We start from the raw sequence: 18392 nt of genomic DNA on the forward strand, positions 1-18392 counted from the left end.
TTAAGTGAATGGTTATGTGCTGGACCAACATATTGGGACCCTCATAACATTCCAAAATTATCATAAGAATTGAGTTCCAAAAGCCCAAAATCAAATAGCAATAAAAACATAAAAATCTGCTTATTTTAGGCTTCTCAGAACTCCGAGATTTTTCTCGGAGCTCCAAGCTCGGCACTCTGAGAAATGGTCCAGTAGTATTTTTCAACTTCTGGCCATTCTCTCGGAACTCCGAGAAATGGTCCAGTAGAATTTTTCTTCTTCTGACCGTTCTCTCGGAACTCCGATAATTTATCTCAGAACTCCGAGAATTTCTTGGAGCTCCGATAATGGTTCTCGCGACAGCTTAGAAAAGAGCTGTTGGTTTTTTAATTAAAAATTGGTCTTTGATATTTACATCCCCAAACGGTCATATCTTTTCTAAGGGCTATAAATACTCATTCAAGAGGATTATCTTCCTCTCTTGAATATTTTGAAAAACATCCTTAAGCCTCAAAGAACTTGCAAACCCCTTTAGCTTGAGAATTTGTTTGTCTTCTCCACCAAACTTGCCTTGCAACTTGCAAATCATTTGAGTTTGGATTTAGGGCTTTCATTTGCAACCTATTGTGGAGAGCACTCAAGGGGACTACATTGTGCATCAAGCTTTCAAGAGAAGCCAAGCAATCTTCATCTTTCATTCATTGTAAAGGTGGCTAGGGCATCCTATTTTAATACCCTAGGGAGTATCACTTAGAACTCGGCGAAGAAGGAGAGTCGGTGTAATTGTGTCAAGGGCATCTTCATTTAATACCCCTTGGAAGTGTAATCGCCTCGGAGCCGGGCATCGTGGAGGTCTCACATAGTGGAAATCCTTGAGGACGATCTCAAGAAGAGTGGAGTAGGACTTTGTCCGAACCACTATACATCGGTGTGTTCCTTCCTTGTCTTGCACTTTCATTTTTTGTTTGGTTTGGCATTTTCTTTTGATTTGATCTTATTTGAACTAACTAAAATCTAATCAAGAAAAGAAAAATCAAATTAGGTTTAATACTTAAATTTAAAAAGGTATAAATTATTGTTAAAACCAATTCACCCCCTTCTTGTCTATTTCAATATTTATTTTGAAAAAATAATAAAGAAATGAAGCGTTATAATTAGAAAGGGCTTGTGTGAATAGGTTACTAAAACAACCATAACTTTTTACCTTCTTATTTAAAAAATTTATAAAAATACTTGTTTCGAACGTCTCGAAAATATCTACAACTTCCTAGTTTATGAATTTTCCTGAATCAGCTTCTAAATTAGTCAAAAATGAGCTCAAACATCGGGGAGCCCTTTTTGGACGAAAATCATTCATAAAAGCTAGTTTTCTATGTGAGAAGGCTTCTAGATTGATCTTGAAGGATGTCCATTGTGTAATTTAGCATTGCTTGGCTTGCAAGAAATCAAGATTAGAAGTTAATCCAATTTAGAAGGTAAGGGAAAAGCCAGCCATAGGTGAGAATTGGAAACTAACTAAAGGTAAGAGTTCTCACATTGGAAACTTTCAAATCCAATCTAACCCTAAATTTTTCTATAAAAACAAAGCAAGCACAACCATTGGCTTTTCTCTAGAAAATTAATCCTTCTCTCTCTTCTTCCTTGGAATTCATTCATCTCTTTTATTGCTTTGGTGTTCATCTCTTCCACTTGGTTCTTCACAAAGTGTTTTCACATATTCAATACATTCAACATATTGGAGGCTAGTTTAAGATTCTTTGGGGTTTCTAGAGCGTATAAAAGGGTGGGACAAAGCGTATACCTCGGATATACGCACTATAGAGACAAGGAGCGCAATCAACGGTAGGTTCCTTCATCTTTGTAATATCAAAAGTAGAAAAGCATGCTAGGGTTTTTATTTTCCTATATAGTTTAAATCAGTGAATTTTTCAATGAAATTTCAGTATGTTATAAAATAAATAATAAGTTTTCAAAATACATAATTTTATGAAAAAATTAATTTTCCTCCATTTAATAATGATTTTCTTTCATTCTTTATTCAATATGGATTTGAATCGGATTTTCAAAGCAACTGCTTGAAAACATGGGTTTTTAAAAAAATGATATTTTTTGAGTTTAATATAAAATAAGAAAACTACTGGAAACATAATTTTCAGCCACGGTTTGATCGTTTCATCTTTCGTTCTATTTTTCGAAAAATAACCCCGAAAAGGGTTATTTCTCGATGAATGAAACTAAGAGTATATCAAATTAAGTCCAAACTTTGTAAAATTTTATTTCCATTGGTGTTTTAGGATTTTTAGATCACCCAAAAAGTTTCATATTTTTCTGAATTTATTTAGTCAGAATTTAAATTATTTTACATTTAGCCTATTTTTAATGAATATCAAATGATTTTGAAAATTTATGAAATTTTCCAGAGTTTAATTTTAATTATAAATTGAATTTTTCATGAAAAAAATTTTGAAAAAAATATTTTCTTTACTGTTTTCTAATCAAAGCTCCGTTTTGCGAGCCATAATTATTTTTGTATCAAATTAAATAATTTTTAAAACTTTTCTTGACGAATTAGTAACTTATGTTACTTGAACAATAGAGAAAAAATTTCAAAGATTTTGACAATGTTTTGATACAATTTTTGATTTATTCATAATAAACGAATTTTGATTACAAGAAAGCATATTGATCTTTTTTCCTTTTAAAATCGATTTTATGGAGGAACTTTAATTTTTAGATTCTGAAATTTTTGTAGAAAATCTTATAATTTATTTTATATCATATGTGATGTTTCCATCATTTTAGGATGTCAGCAATCATGTGTTTGTGAATTTTCTTTCGAAATAGTCTGATTTTGTGAGATCAAATATTGATAGTAAATCAGCTCTAAAATTCATCAAAATATGGCAGTAATCTTCCCTTGTCAAGATAAAATGACTGTAAGAATATGAGATTATTTGGACTAGATCTATTATAAGATACCGTGTAAATCCATGATCAGATTTGAATCTTTAAGTAATCAGAAATTGATAGTAAATCGTATTCAAAATTCATGCAATTCTCACAGTAGGCTATATTTATTCATTCCTTATTACTTTCAAAATTTGAATTGATTTGGAGTTTGATTGCTAAGGGTTTCTTTGTAATTCGAACAATCTGGTCTCAATATTTTTAAATCAGAAATTAATAGCGAATTATCATAATAATCCATGAAATTTAATCAGTAAGCTATATTCGTTCATATCATGTTAATGTATACATTTCAACTTGTTTGGAATTTTTTGGCAATGGGTTGCTTTGTAAAATCACCCACTTGGTTTGAAATTGATAAAATCTCTTAAAAATCGAAATTAATCATAAAAATCATAAAAACTTCCAGCAAAATTTAATTTTATATCATGTATTCATTCCTTAATCCGTTGAAACAGAAACCTTAGGGATCATAGATTTTCTTTGTAAAATGGCCTGGGTAAGATAGTTTAACCGCAAAGATTGCATTCATAATCGTATCCTAATTGCGATCAATCCTCGATGATTTGTGCATTTAAATTATAGTATGTTATTGGCTCCGAGGTCCATTCTCCACGGAAATCCTAAGAAATATGCCAGGCAATAACATACTATAACTTACGTACTAAATTATTCAAGGGTGGAAAGCACGATTCCCTTCCATGATGCAACTCAAGGCGGAAACTTGCAAATATTAGAGCCATTGGTATTCCTTAGATTTTAGGATTCAGAAACCTTTAAGGAACTGAAAATCATTAACTTCAACAAATTGAATCAATTTACCCCATGTCTTTCGGAACCGTTGGATTGCGGTCTCCATCGTAAGAACCTTTAGAGCCCCCTTTAGGAACACTTATGTCATGTCGTGTTCTAGGTTTTAGGGCGTCCTAGAGTTAGGGAGTTCAGCATCATCACGACCGATTGTTATTATTAGCAATCGAGTCATAGATCTAGTTACACTAGTTACCCCTTTTTCCCATAGCACAAGCCTAGTTACCTAGGATGTAGATTCACCAGCATTAGTCTAAGGGATGTCTTGTACTTAGATAGGACCATATAGCATCTTAGATGGAGTCCTAGGATAGTAAAATTTACTCAACTTGGACCAAATAATTTCTGTTAAACTGTTGAAACAGTCATTCCAGTCTAGATTGGTGTCATAGATGTCTTAGGCCTGTAGCTTAGTTCAGGCACCAAACTACGATCGACTCTGATTCCAGTGAGGCTTGGATATGTAGGCAACTTTGGATGCTTTGAATGGCATACCGAGCACGAGTCAACCCACCATAAATGGTGGGATTTTGTATATTAGTTTTTTTCTAAATTCTTAATTAAATTAACTAAACATATAGGATTTCCCCCGAATTAGAATTTTATGAGAACATTCACTTAGATTGAATCCAAATAAATCAAGAAAAATCAAGATACATATTAGGAAATACATTGAAATTAGATTTCAGGATGCATGTCATATAGTTCGCAAATTAATAAAGAGTTAAACGAGCCATTTAAAAGAAATTCAAAAGAGTTAACTTTTGAAATTGAATACCGGATTATCGGGCAAGAATGTTGCTTGTGGTGGTAACTCCCCATACCTTCCATTCTCGTAATCACGTAGCGAATCTAGATTTCTGGTTATTTACGGGTCCTAGATCCCTCATCCAGGTGGCGACTCTGTCATTCTCTTTTACGTGAAGTTCGGATTGCTTTAGTAATCCCAAGTTCACGAAAAAGACGAATTAAATCAATAATAAACGGCACAAGCCAACCGCATGGGTATGAGAGACCAAGAGAGAGGGAGGCGGGTCGCGCCGCCCCTCTCACGAGATCGGGTCCCACAGGAACATAGACCATGATCAGGATAAAGACCAAGGAAAATTACTAATCAGGTTGAAGATTGGAGAATGAAACTATGTAGCTGATAGTTAGACCAAGAAACTCTACTGATAGACAGGCTCCGGTCTAACAGGCTAGCACAAAGAGTGATCAAGATCACAGAGTTTAAACGAAATGGACAATAAGGAATCAAGGACTGGACCATGGCCATGAAAGGTGATGAACAAAACCGTCGGCCAGACCCAAAAGTGAAAGAGTGAACAAACTCTAACTGATAATAATAGATCAGAAAACCTCACGGATATAGACCCAAGACACTGGAATAATCATATGATAAAAGATCACTGGCTAGATCATGATCTAAGTGACAACCAAGCAAGAGTAAGGGTCATCGATCAGGTCTGAAAGAGTGGCATGACTGAGATAGATACAGAAACCTAGTCTAGGAGACAGGTCCTAATCGAAGAATAGATATAATACATGCACGTACATATATTCATACATAGCCTAACTAGGAGCAACAGCCTTAACCTGATCTAGCAGACCCAAGAAAGTCTCGGCTCAAGATTGTCTGTGAGTGTACTAGACCCCGGCGGATAATCACGATGTGACCTTACCCTTCTACGCTACAAGGGTAGGCTGACTTCTATCCTAGGCTCACATATCCTGGTCGCACATGTTCATCCTATATGAGTACATATATATAGTGTCCTAGCAAGGGTTCCCTAATTTTGGTTCTAAATGGGGCAACTAATATATATATATATATATATATATATATACATACATAAGGAAATGAAAGTAGGGCCCATGCATATCTGCAGGCTACTATGCATATGACCATACCCTTAATGTATAACACCAGCACACCCGGCATTATACAGAGTATGTTCACTGCTCATCGGCTGCTGTAGAACACCAGCACACCCAGTGTCTACGGCTGCAGCTCCTGCGCATAGCTTGGAAATAGATACAACAGTTCCCTCAAGGTCCTGATCTCTCATCTGGTATGCGTCGTACCTATTCCCTGAGGCCAATAATGAAAATAATGAAAGAAATAAAGAATATGATGACTTATGTTGTGCAGTGTGTGAATCCCTTATTTTATTTACACATCTATTTGGTGCCCCTGGATTCTAACGATAGAGTTCCCACTTAACTTGATTTTGGCCTAAATTTCTTCAAAATTAGTAAGAATGGCATTTTTACAGAGTTAGGCAATATTTCAAGATTTCCCCAGCAGAGTCGCCAGCCTGTGGACCCCGATCCGAGAGAGGCGTGGGACGTGCCCCTGAAAAGTCTCTGAATCATCCACGTGAAGTAGAGCTCTACCAAGGAACTCTCGAAAGATGTGCCCATCACAGCATGAGTGGCGATGTAAAGTGAAATACCTCTTGATTCAGGGACTAGCCCGGATTCGAGACGTACCTTAAACAAAGAAAGAGTCGTCATCCAAGGAAGTAGGCCCTGGATCCCATATTATACTCTGTCGCAACGGATAACCAGAGATACAAAAGGTTCCTGCCTGATGACGAATGGGGAAGGGGTTAGGCGCCCTCAATTCGCCCAAGTGCAAGCACCTGGTCTCTTATGCCATTTACTGTTAACCTTGAAGAATTTCGGGCGAAAATTATGTGAAATGGGAACGAATATCCCCGAGATAACGTCTACCTAGGCATGCATTTCCCGGGAATGGAATAACAAGCACACACAAAATAAATGAAATAAGTGTAACCTAAGCATAGCTAGGTTATGAGTGGCATGCTTAATTGGTGTCTAAGTTCTAGTGGACAAACACATGCATGCTACAGCTAAAGGTATAAGATCTGTACAAGAAAGTAAGAAAACACAGCAAAACACACAACATGACAAACCCTAGACTCTAATGTGATACTTGGCTCGGACCAGGATGGCCATCCATCCCGGCTGCTCTATGTATCCCGGCCCTCGGGAAGAATCAGAGACGACGTAGTTCGGTGGCCTATTCTAAACTATAATGCCTAACCATCTAGGACCATTATCCTAGACTCGATCAACTAGCCTCGACTTTTTTTAAAGCTTCTTGCGCCATTACTTAAGTTCAAGTGAATGGTAATTTTTAGGACTCCCTGTATGCCCTAACTAATACAGGTGGGCCCTACACCCTATGTGTGGCTAGGCTGTGTCCTAAGGAAAACCATGGGCTATCTAAGTGCATTCTAGTCTAGCCATCGGCTCGATTAAGTGTCTGATCGACCACGACTTGAGGCCTCCTAACTCTAGGGACACTCATACGACCAGACACAACAAATCAACACAGCCAGAACAGGCTCCTAACTCTAAGACACCTCAAACGTCTAAGACAAACTCCTAACTCTATGGGAAAATCTTTTAAAAATGGTTTGTAAGGTTATTTTGAAGAATTTTCGTATTTGTAAATTATGAAGAAGGTTTTGAAGTTATGAAAGTTTTTAAAGTTGTGATTGAACTCAGGATGCCAGCGGCAAGCCTAAGCTGCCTACGTAGCCCTCAGCTAGGGATCTAACCATCCGTAGTTCGGAACAGACTTTCTTAACTACTCTATGAAAGAAGGACAGAATCCTAGATTTTATGAAGGGCAGGATGGAATCCTATGACTCTAGAAGAAAGGACGGAATCCTAAACTATGTAAGGGTTGGACAGACTCCTTAAACTCTATGACGATAGGACAAACTCCTATGACGATAGGACGGACTCCTATGACTCTATGATGACAGGACAGACTCCTATGACTCTATAAGGTTAGGACAGACTCCTAAACTTTGTAGGGGTTGGACAAAATCCTAAACTCTATAAAGGTAGGACATAATCCTAAACCCTATAAAGGATAGGACAAACTCCTAAACTTTATAAGGGTAGGACAGACTCCTAAACTGTATAGGGGTAGTACAGACTCCTAAATTCTAAAAGGGTCGGACAAACTCCTAAATTCTAAAAGGGTAGGACAGACTCCTAAATTTTATGAAAGACCCAAAGAAAGGATGAAATCCCTTAACCTGCAAAAACTCTGAGGCAGGAAGTGAAGGGGTTGGCTCAAGATACATTCCGTCATAGCCTAGCCCGAAGGGAAGATACTGAAAAACCGATGGAATGATCAAATGCCGATGAAAACCCTAAACTCTAATGAAAATCCCGATGACAAGAGGACACTCAAGGAATCCCAAATGAAACCTGAATATCAATACAAAGCCTGGAAGGGAAGAAGAGAAAAGGAAAAAGTTGGGGCTCCGAGTAGCCTCATCATAGCCCGAACCTCTTCTCGGGCTAAAACTGAGACTCCAACATAATTGAACCTAAAGACCCAAGATATGCTTCGACTCAGCTCAACCACGCACACCCAAAGCCAAGAATGATGGAAGAAATAAAGCTAAATACTCTGTCTTTGGTCTACATTGCTTGGATAAACAAACCAAGAATCATGAAACCTATGCCGCACATGTCATCAAGGTAGTTACAGTAAATGATAAGTAAAACATCAATACTGAAGCGAGCGGCCGAATCTTATCGCTAAACACTCCAAATAGCGTTCAAAGAACGCATAAATATAAATAAGACATGAATGTTCAGACCAAAACGATGTGTGTACAGAGCCTACAACCTAGACTTTTGGGATGCAAACGTTAAGAGCTAGAAATGATCAATACTAACTCTGTGAGTTCCTTTTTTTTATCGAAGATGAGGGCTCAAAGTTTAAAATACTTGGTCAAGAGGACCATAAGTTGAGCAGATGAAATTGGATTCTGATGCGAAACTCAATGCCCTCGATATTAATCCCAAAGGGGCAAAAGGAAGCAACTCGAAAAATCATCGTCACAAATGAGATGATTGAATGCTAACGCATGCCCCATGATTATACACCATTTCTTCTAAGACCATGAAGACAAGAAGAACTGAAATTGCAAAAAAAAAGACTCTGTCGTTTCAAATCAAATATCAATACGCATAGTAAGTTGTCTTTCATTTAAGAAAAGGAATGAGACTTGACAAAACATTACAAGCATAGATAATTCCTAATGTTAACATAAATCCTTCGAAACATGTTCAGAATAGATATTCCCATAACCATGCCTTCAGCACCACTTTACTTCACCTCGCTTAATTTCACCATCCCCATCATCCATGACCATTATAGTTCTCAAAAATGAAATCAAGCACAAGAAACTGATGATATTAAAAGAGGTAAGCTGGGTAGGTAAGGTGGCAAACATGGTGATGTGCACGTTAAAAGACCCATATCAGCACCACCATATTCAAACAATTGTTTTCAGCTCATCTTATCCCTCTCAACAGATCATGAGTATTCTAAGGAGATAAAAAAATGCGTCTAAGAAGCAAAGACAATAGTAATGTTAGCATCAAAATCTGCAAGCACTCTATGCTGATAATTGCACTATACTCACTTCATTTCTCATTAGTTCCAAACGAAAGATAAAAAGAAACTAGAAGCCACTACCATTTCCAAACACAGCTATATGAAACCAATCAAAGCAAGAGATGAACAAGCTAATTCTATGCAATTTCTAGGACTTTAGGGTGAAAATATCATAAGCAAGAAAAAGCGCATTACCTGTGTTGGGCGAAATTACAGATGTCAAGAACTCTTTGGGGCTTTAGTGCCGGCACCGGAAATGATGGACGTGGGTGTCCAACGAGATTATGATAGTACCGGATCTTGACTTAAATCAATGAGGTTCCGGGTTGAAAATAGCAAGAATGAAGCAGATGAAGTCTAAAATTGGAAGGATTAGGGTCTGTGATGGTTGAAATCCCAAATTAGTAAAGGATTTTGGTTTAGATCTTGGTAGATGAGATGGGGAAGTAAGAGAGGAATTAGGGCTGAGCTTGTAGATGTGAGAAAAATGGAGAAAGCGAAATGGGTTTGGGTGAGGGCTGTGATGAAAATCAAAGAATAAAAAGATGATGGTGCTAGTAGAGGCTATGGTGGCTGTATTGAGGAAGATGAGGGTGAGGTGAAGTTCGAGCTACCCTCTCCTCTGCAATTTCTACTCCCTTTCGGTGGCTGTAAATGAGAAGATGATGTTGGTAGAGGTTTTGAAATGGGTTTTGAGGGCTAGACCTTGCCCTTTCTACGTTGGATTCCCATTAACATTTTTTTCTGATCGGGAAGACTTCCATCATTTTCTTTTGTGGTCACATTAGCAACAATTGAATTAATATGTTAATGTGAGTAATGTAAAGGAGACACAATGAAGATAAAGTTAAATTACCTTTCCCCTGTACAACCATGCTGGGAACTTGGAGCCTACAAAGGTGGGCAACTGATTCTTTGCCAATTTTTTTTATTTATGTCTCTAACTCCCCGTTTTATCCAAAACCTAATTTTTATTTATATTTTATTTTTCATTATTAATTGTAAGGGAATAAGTATATTTAATTTACATACCTTGGCCTCTGGACTAGCCTAATGGTGGAACTATCGCTCTGAGTGCTCAATAGGGATGTAGTCTAGTTGAGAACTGGCTTGCGCCATAGGAGTATCACCTGCTTCATGCGCTACATCTTCAACTTGTTCTTTTTTGCCAACACTCGTTGAATTTAGAAATATTGTACGCTTTTCTTGAATTATCCATTGGAAATTTTTCTTAAGGGTTTGTTTCAATCGTGGTAAATATAATTGTAATTTTTTTACAGTCGATGAGATATTGGGTGCATTACAAATGTTGTTTAATGCAATTTTATGTCATAAAACTCTTTCTAAGAACCCATTATTTTATGGTAAACTTGGGCGATATATTACTTACAAAAAATAGGAAAATAAAATACCAAGTAAAATGATAACTCGCCCTCTCTTCCCATTTCTCTCGCACCCACTCACTCTCTCGCCCACCTCCCACCTTCTCCCTCTCCCCATATTGCTCTCTCCTTCTTCAATTTCTCGCCCTTAAAACCTTCTCTAATTGCCCCGACCACAAATAAGAAGAGGATGATGATGATGCTGCCCTACTCAACTGACGATGAAGAGAAATACACCATTTCTATCCCTCGAAAACTCTACCTTCGTAGCCCATCTCTCTCTCTCTCTCCCACGCACGTTGTCTTGCTTGTTTTCCTATTCTATCTAAATATTACATTCTAAACCTCTTCACATATTGCACCCATGTATCTGATAGGCATGTATCTACCAAACTCACGATGAAGTAGGCTTCTACTCCTCACTTCTTTTATCTAGAATAACTTTACTAGTGAGCTAGTCAGCCTGATTCATTATTTAGTAAGGATGTGGATCCCAACAAAAACTACTCAATCTAGATGCACTTTGGATGATATTGAATATATAATTAATAGTGCAGGGCAAAGGGGGGGGGGTACTCTTGCTGGAGAAAAGGGGGTTCTTGTTCATTTGTCTTTTTATTTACAATTGTTTGATCGTTTGGGAGAGGAAAATGATGGAGAAACATTGAAGTTCTATTTTTATTTGTAGTTGTTTGACCTGGAATCACTAGGTTGATTAGATATACATTTGATTACTTTCTCTTACGCCCAAAGTTGTTATTTTCTAGTATGAATGAACATTCCCTTCTGGCATATACCTTAAGTGTTTGGAGCATCAATGAAATATTTATTCCAAATGCTTTGAAAACTGGAATCATTTTGTGACAAAGTAGCTCATAATGCACATTATCATCTCTCACCCATTTCAATCATTACAAGGGAAGGGATTATATAGTCCTTTTCAAAGTTTGAAAACAACAAATAGTCAAGTACACTAGGACCCATCCATAAGCTCGATCTAAACAATTCGTGAACTGGCCCCCATTTGAAATCCGGTGGTGGAAATAGTTTACGCCCGATAGAAGCAATATTGTACTACAAACAAATATTTTATCTTTCCACCAACCAAACCAAGATCATAGCTACTAAATTAATCCATGTGATGACTTGACATATATAAGATTAAGAACCTTTAGCAATTGATTGACCATTATTGTCAATCTCTGCTTGATCTACTCCTTGCTAGGTGCCCAGCGTTTCTTAAACCCGAGCCGCTCTGGAAGTCGAAGTAGTGGATTGCCACGTTGTGCGGTTGAAGTAGGAAGAGGAAAATTTAAATTTGGGATCCAATCCCAAAGGGATCCAATCCCAAACTTGAATCCATATGGCTTCCATATTCTTTCAAGACTAGGAGCAAGAAAACTAGAAGAGTTAGAGAGAGAGAGAGAGTGAATTGGAGAGTATTGGATGGATTTCGTACAAGGGTTATTTTAGCCTACTGGTTCAAATGTAATCCATGTTCTGATGATTTACAAACCCAAAATGATTATTAGTTGGATAGTGACAAAGAAGATGGGTCAAATTGGAGACGTTCAAAGCTACATGTTAGATTATATGTCCGGTGCATTTTGTATATTTTTATGTATTCATCACTTATATTTCTTGACATTTATTGGGTATATCATGGTAGAATGTGTGTGATCTGATTGTTTTCCGACATATATTCATCCCTAGGTAGCAAAGAAGGAATACAATGCTCAAGGATTCACAGATCCAAGGGAGCACGAAGATATGAAATTTTGGTTCTTTGCAGACGTTAAATGTTCCTGGTTGTGGTCAAGATTGGACATCTCTTGCTGGACAAAAGCCAGTGTTGCCTACATGCACGTGTCGTAGGGTGGCCTATCTCAGTCATCCGGGTAGTGGACCCTAAGCAAGAAGAGTGGGTGGGATAATTGGATTACGCATGGTAAGCCCAAGGGTGCTACCCATTCATGTTTTGTTAATTAACAAACCCAAATTGATGGTAGAATGCTAATAAGTGCTTTAGTATTGTGATTTAGACAGGAGATACTAGAGTCCACACTAGAAGCAGAAAGAAGAAGGGCTCAACTGGGATAAAGTCAAGCCATGGTGGTCATTCTACAACCATTGAAGAATCAAGAAAACCACAAGCACAAAAACAAGATAGAAGACTCTTCCAAGTCAAGAAAATCTCATACAAGTACTTAGCAGACGAAGACTTAAGAAGACTCAAGGTCCATTATACTCTAGATTGTGCTAAAGTCCTCTTGTCATTAAGATATTTGCATGAATTTGTGTTTTCAAAACCTTTTCAAATATGTTTCAACAAACTCAAAAAGGTATTTGAAAACTTAGAACAAAAGCCCAAAGACCATAGCCCAAAGCCCCAGAGTCTCAACATGTTAAAACAAGTTTTCAAAACTGGGCCGGTCGACCGGAGTCTCTCGGGCGACCGCGGGTTGGATGCTGGAACTCTAGCATCTACGCGTTAAAAGTGGGCCAGTCGACCGAGGCTACCCCGGTCGACCGCAGATATGCTCTTGGAAATTAAGGAGTAATCCAGCAAGGTCTTGGCAGTCGACGACCAATGGTTCGGCCGACCACGGATAGGTTTTTGATAAAAAAATATAAATGTCCAGAAGGCCCTCAGCGGGCGACCAGGTCGACCGCGGTGGTTTAAATTTTAAAAATAAAAAGCAACGCCCGATAAGGGTGGGCGACCGTGACACCTCGGTCAACCGCCCCGTCTGACAAAGTAGCAGTTGGGGCCTGCACGATTCACTTTTTCTTGTCCAGTTATTTACCATTGTGCCCCCAATTGGTCATAAATTCACTTGGGCTATATATACCCAATCAAAGACTTCTAAAGAACCTTTTTTCATCATTTTAAGAACCCTAAAGCTTTTACTCTTGAAAATCAAAACGATTCTGCTTCTTCCTCTTGGGCATTTAATCTTGCATTTACTTCTTGTCAAGAGGCACTTCGTAGAGCATTGATTTGTAATCATTAGGAGTGGTTGTGAGCCTTGAGTGTATTGTTTTTGCCTTTAAGGGGCTTGAGAGATTTCATCTTCTTTTTCTTTTTTTGTATTTGCGAAGAGGAGTTGTACCCTTTGAGGCAGTATGCGAAGAGAGTTGAGTTCCTTGGAGGCGATTCTTGTAAAGAGGGTTTGTTCCCTTGGAGGCAACGTTGGTTGTAAAGCCCAGAAATAGTGATGGAAAATCCCAAGGAAAGACCAAGTACTTGGGTAGTAGAGTAGGTCCGTTTGTGACCGAACCACTATAAATCGTTGTGTGGTCTCCTCACTCTTCATCCCCTCCTTGTGGTGTTTGGTAATCTCTTTCTTTTGTTTACAATAGTGATTGAACAACGATTAGAATAATCTAGGATTAATCTCACACTCCCTTGCATTTTAAGAAAAATTAAAATTACCTAATTCACCCCCCTCTTGGGTTGCCCTTTGGGATTTCAATTGGTATCAGAGCTAAAGGCTCTTACTAGAGATTTCTCATTGATTGAAATCTAAAAGAGGAAAGATCCATGGCAACCTCATCTTCTTCCTCACAATATCATGAGGGTCAATCCTCATCTAGGCCACGATACTTCAATGGATCCAACTATGGTTGTTGGAAGGCCCGGACGCAGATCTACCTAAAAGGCCAAGAGATTGGCATTTTGAAGATTATTGAAAATGGGTATACCGAACTGACCACCGATAGTGAAACGTGGAAAGACACCGAAAAGGCTGAATTCACTATGAATTATGGCAATGAATTCCCTCATTTGCGATCTATCTCCAGATGAGTTTAATAGGGTTTCTACCTTTAAGACCTCAAAAGAGATATGAGATACACTTGAAGTAACCCATGAAGGGACCACTCAAGTGAAGAAGACTAAAATCAATCTACTTCTTAGTGATCTAAAATCTTTCAAAATGAAACCCGGTGAGTCCGTCACCGAAATGTACACTAGATTTACTAATATTTTGCATGAGTTAGAAGGCTTAGGTAAAGTCTTCGCAAACAAAGAAACGGTCAACAAAATTCTCTGATCCCGAAGACTTGGGATCCAAAGACAACCGCCATTGAAGAAGCTAAGGATTTGGACACTATGAAATTGGTGGAGCTAGTGGGATCTCTATAACATTTGAATTGAAGATGAAGAAGAGAGAGACCAAGAGCAAGAGGCTCCAAGAGAAGATACAAAGAAGAAGAGCATAGCCTTCAAAGCTCAAAATAATGGAAGTGGAAGTGAGAATTAGAAGGAGAATCCCAAGGCCATGAGAGAAGGAAGTTCAAGAAGTTCATAAGAAACAATAGAAGAGATTTTCAAAAGGAGAAGAGTTCTAGAAAAGAGAAGGAAGAAGAAAAAGGTGACAAGGATGAACTAAGGTGCTTTAGATGTCATAAGCTCGGACATGTAAGATCCGATTGCCCCCTCAAGAAGCTTGATGAGAAGTTCAACAAAAGAACAGGGAAAGACAAGAAGAAAAGCTTCAGTGCTTCATATGATGGGCTCAGTTCCTCATCCGAAAGTGAAGAAAGTCATGGTGAAGTTTCCCATATATCTGTCTCATGAGAGTTCAAGACGATCATTCCCCCAAAGAGATAAATTCTCTATCCGCCCTTAATGTGGAAATTAACGATGAAGATGAAAATATTTCCTTTATTTATGATGATCTGTGTGATGCTTGTGACAAATTTCTAAAAGCACACATTCTTGAGGTTTCCAAAAACATGAAACTTACAAAGGAAATAGAAAAATTAAATCCTGAACTTGAAAAACTTAGAAAAGAATGTAATGCTCTTACTTGCATAGTTAATGAAAATAAAATCTTGATAGATAAAGTAAAAATCTTGAATTGTTGAATCAAGAGTGTCTAAAAGAAAATCAAGAAATTTATCTAAATATTGAAAAATTGTATTTGGAAAACAAAGAATTAAAATGGGAAAATGAAAAATTGTTATTAAAGTTTAAGTGTGGGAAGACTAAACTAGATGAGATACTTGACATGAAGATCTCTTATGAGAAGAGTGGTCTTGGCTACCCCTCATATAAGAAAGATACCCACAAGTCATACATTTCATTTGCGAAAGCTAGCACATCACATTCCCCTTCAAACCATCATGCTAGCTCTAGAGTTGTCCCTACTTGTTATTATTATGGTAAACTTGGGCATGTAAAATACTTTTGCAAAATTAAAACATCAAACAAATATGTGGGCGTAGTAAAAGGTGACTTTTATGGAACTAATCCTAAAGGACTCAAAGAAATTTGGGTACCTAAGCCCAAGACTTGATTCTCTATATTGTAGGTATGCTTGAGTAGCAACTCCACATTGGACAAATGGTAGCTCGATAGTGGATTCTCAAGGCATATAACCTTTTACCCCTCCAAAATTTCTACACTCAACATGGAAGATCAAGGAACTTTCACATTTGGAGATAATGCCAAAGGAAAAATAATCGGTGAAGGTAAAATTAAGTTTAAAAGTATTACTATTAGAAACGTATTGCTTGTTAACGGACTTAGACATAATTTGCTTAGCATAAGTCAACTATGTGACAATGGTAATGAAGTGTTATTCAAAAATGACAAATGCATTGTTAGGACTTCAAGTGATAACAAAACTGAATTTGCAGCTATTAGAGATGGAAATGTGTATACTTTTATGCTTGAAGAACTCACATGCCAAAATGTCACTTGTCTTGCATCGTTTGAAAATAATACATGGACTTGGCGTAGAAGACTAGGACATTCTAATATGCAAATCATTGTTATAATCTCTAAAAAGAACATTGTAGACGGTCTATCTAAACTTAACTATCTTTAAAATCATGTATGTAGAACTTGTCAACTTGGTAAACAAGTAAAATTCAACCCAAGAACATCATCTCTGCTTTTAGACCATTGCAACTACTTCACATGGACCTATTTGGTTCTGTGAAGACATGTAGCTGTGGGAGCCTATTTTTTCCGGCGCGCGTGAGGCGGCATGGGATCACCACATCGGGTTCTCTGAGAATGTGAGTTGATCGACGTTTCTTACGGACTCGGGACCGTGCTCCTAACTCCGCAAGAAAGAGAAACTCAGAGTGGCCACCTAGGTCAGGGCCTAGGATTCGTGCCTGTTCTTCTGATGAAAAGGGAGTAGTACCAGAGTTTCATTGGAGGAACAATAACTAAAGGAGTTGTTTTGCTTTGGACCTAGAACCTTGTAATTATGCTATGTTTATTAAGGCATGGTCCGTACAAATATCTGGGTAAGGGTTACGGTTACAATCAGGGACGGTGTTAGGCACCCCTCTTGCCTGGATGAATCGGTCTCTTGACTTACTTTGGCATTTTCGAAAAACTTTAATCAGGATAACTTATCTTTTTATCCTTTATTACGATTACACTTAATTCCAGGATGTACATAAAATGAATTTATAAAAAGACCAAAATTAAGCGGCAGTTATCCTGATTGTGATCGTATGTTGCTGTTTGGGTCCCGAAAGATCTCGCAACTGATCCCAATCAGGTTAACTTAAATTGAACGGAAAAGATAGTGCAGAAAGAAAAAGAAACGTAGAGGGATTTATATCATAAGTTTTGAGGGCAATGTGAGCCGGAGATCTTATAATGTCACCACCTCGTACCTTACTTTCTAAAATAAATTACGAAAAGTTGGGAAATAAATGTAAATTTACCAGAATCTATGGAGAATTTGGCAGCTAACTGCGCTATTCATCCCTTGTGTTGCATCAAAAAATGTGATTTTTCGTCTTTTATCGGTGAGTTTTGAGGGTCCGTAACTTCTCCGATTGAATTCTGGATCACACGCGGTCATATCCATTAGATTCCCCATTCTGGGGAGTTTCCAATGCATCTAATATCGCTTGCTTTAGTATTTTTTGGGTAAAAACAGATGTTTTTGACTCAAAGTTAACTTCTTGGTTGAAATGACATGTGAAAATGGGCTTTCCGGTTTATGCCGTAAAAGGCAGGTGTTGTTTAAAGACAGGCTTTTCGTTGTATCGTGGAAGACAGGTGCTATAAAAACACGCTTTTGTTGCATCTCTGGGATAAAACATTTTTTGGAAATTGTTTCCCTTTTGTATTAAACCTAAAGAGAGATTGAGAGAAACTGAAGTGGTGTTCTGGGACTCGTCATAAGGTTCTTCCTAGTGACACCTATAATTAGTACCACCTTGACAAAATTGGGTGTCCACAAATGCCTTGGTAGAGTGTGCAAAGCACCTGAATATCAAAGTAAGGAGACAACAAAATTTTGTCAGTGGTGACTAATGATAGGTTTTCAAGACTCACATCAGATCTTGAGGCGTACATCTTTCACCAAGGAATCTTGCTGTCAGGTCATCGAGTGGAAACCTCTCGCCGATAGTTTTTGGGATTTTGAAAATACGACTGTCAAAACGAGTTTTGGGGGAATGTCGATTCTAACAGCCGGGAGGGTCATTGGAAGTCAGGTTTATGGCCTGACTTGGGGAGGGACCTCGAGGGATGTCGTTCTGACATCCAGTGCGAACACTGATTTCAAAATTAAAGAAATGGCCCCTGGTGATTGGTACGACGAATCGTACGCAAAACTTGATTTAAATGGAGCAGATGCATGACTGTCATTTACTCTTTGGTTTGGGTAAGTGATTTCATGTGATCTGATACTATATTTTAATAGTATTGATTTAGAAAAAGACATTTCTTTGACATCTGAAGTTCATTTGTCTTAAGGGTTGACCAGAAGACTAGCGTTTGTACGGATACAAACACTTACAAAGGTTATTAATTTTGA

Source organism: Tasmannia lanceolata, unplaced genomic scaffold (genome assembly GCF_043159265.1).
Source record: "Tasmannia lanceolata isolate RefF3 unplaced genomic scaffold, GAP_Taslan_0.1 ptg000035l, whole genome shotgun sequence".
Classification (NCBI taxonomy): domain Eukaryota; kingdom Viridiplantae; phylum Streptophyta; class Magnoliopsida; order Canellales; family Winteraceae; genus Tasmannia; species Tasmannia lanceolata.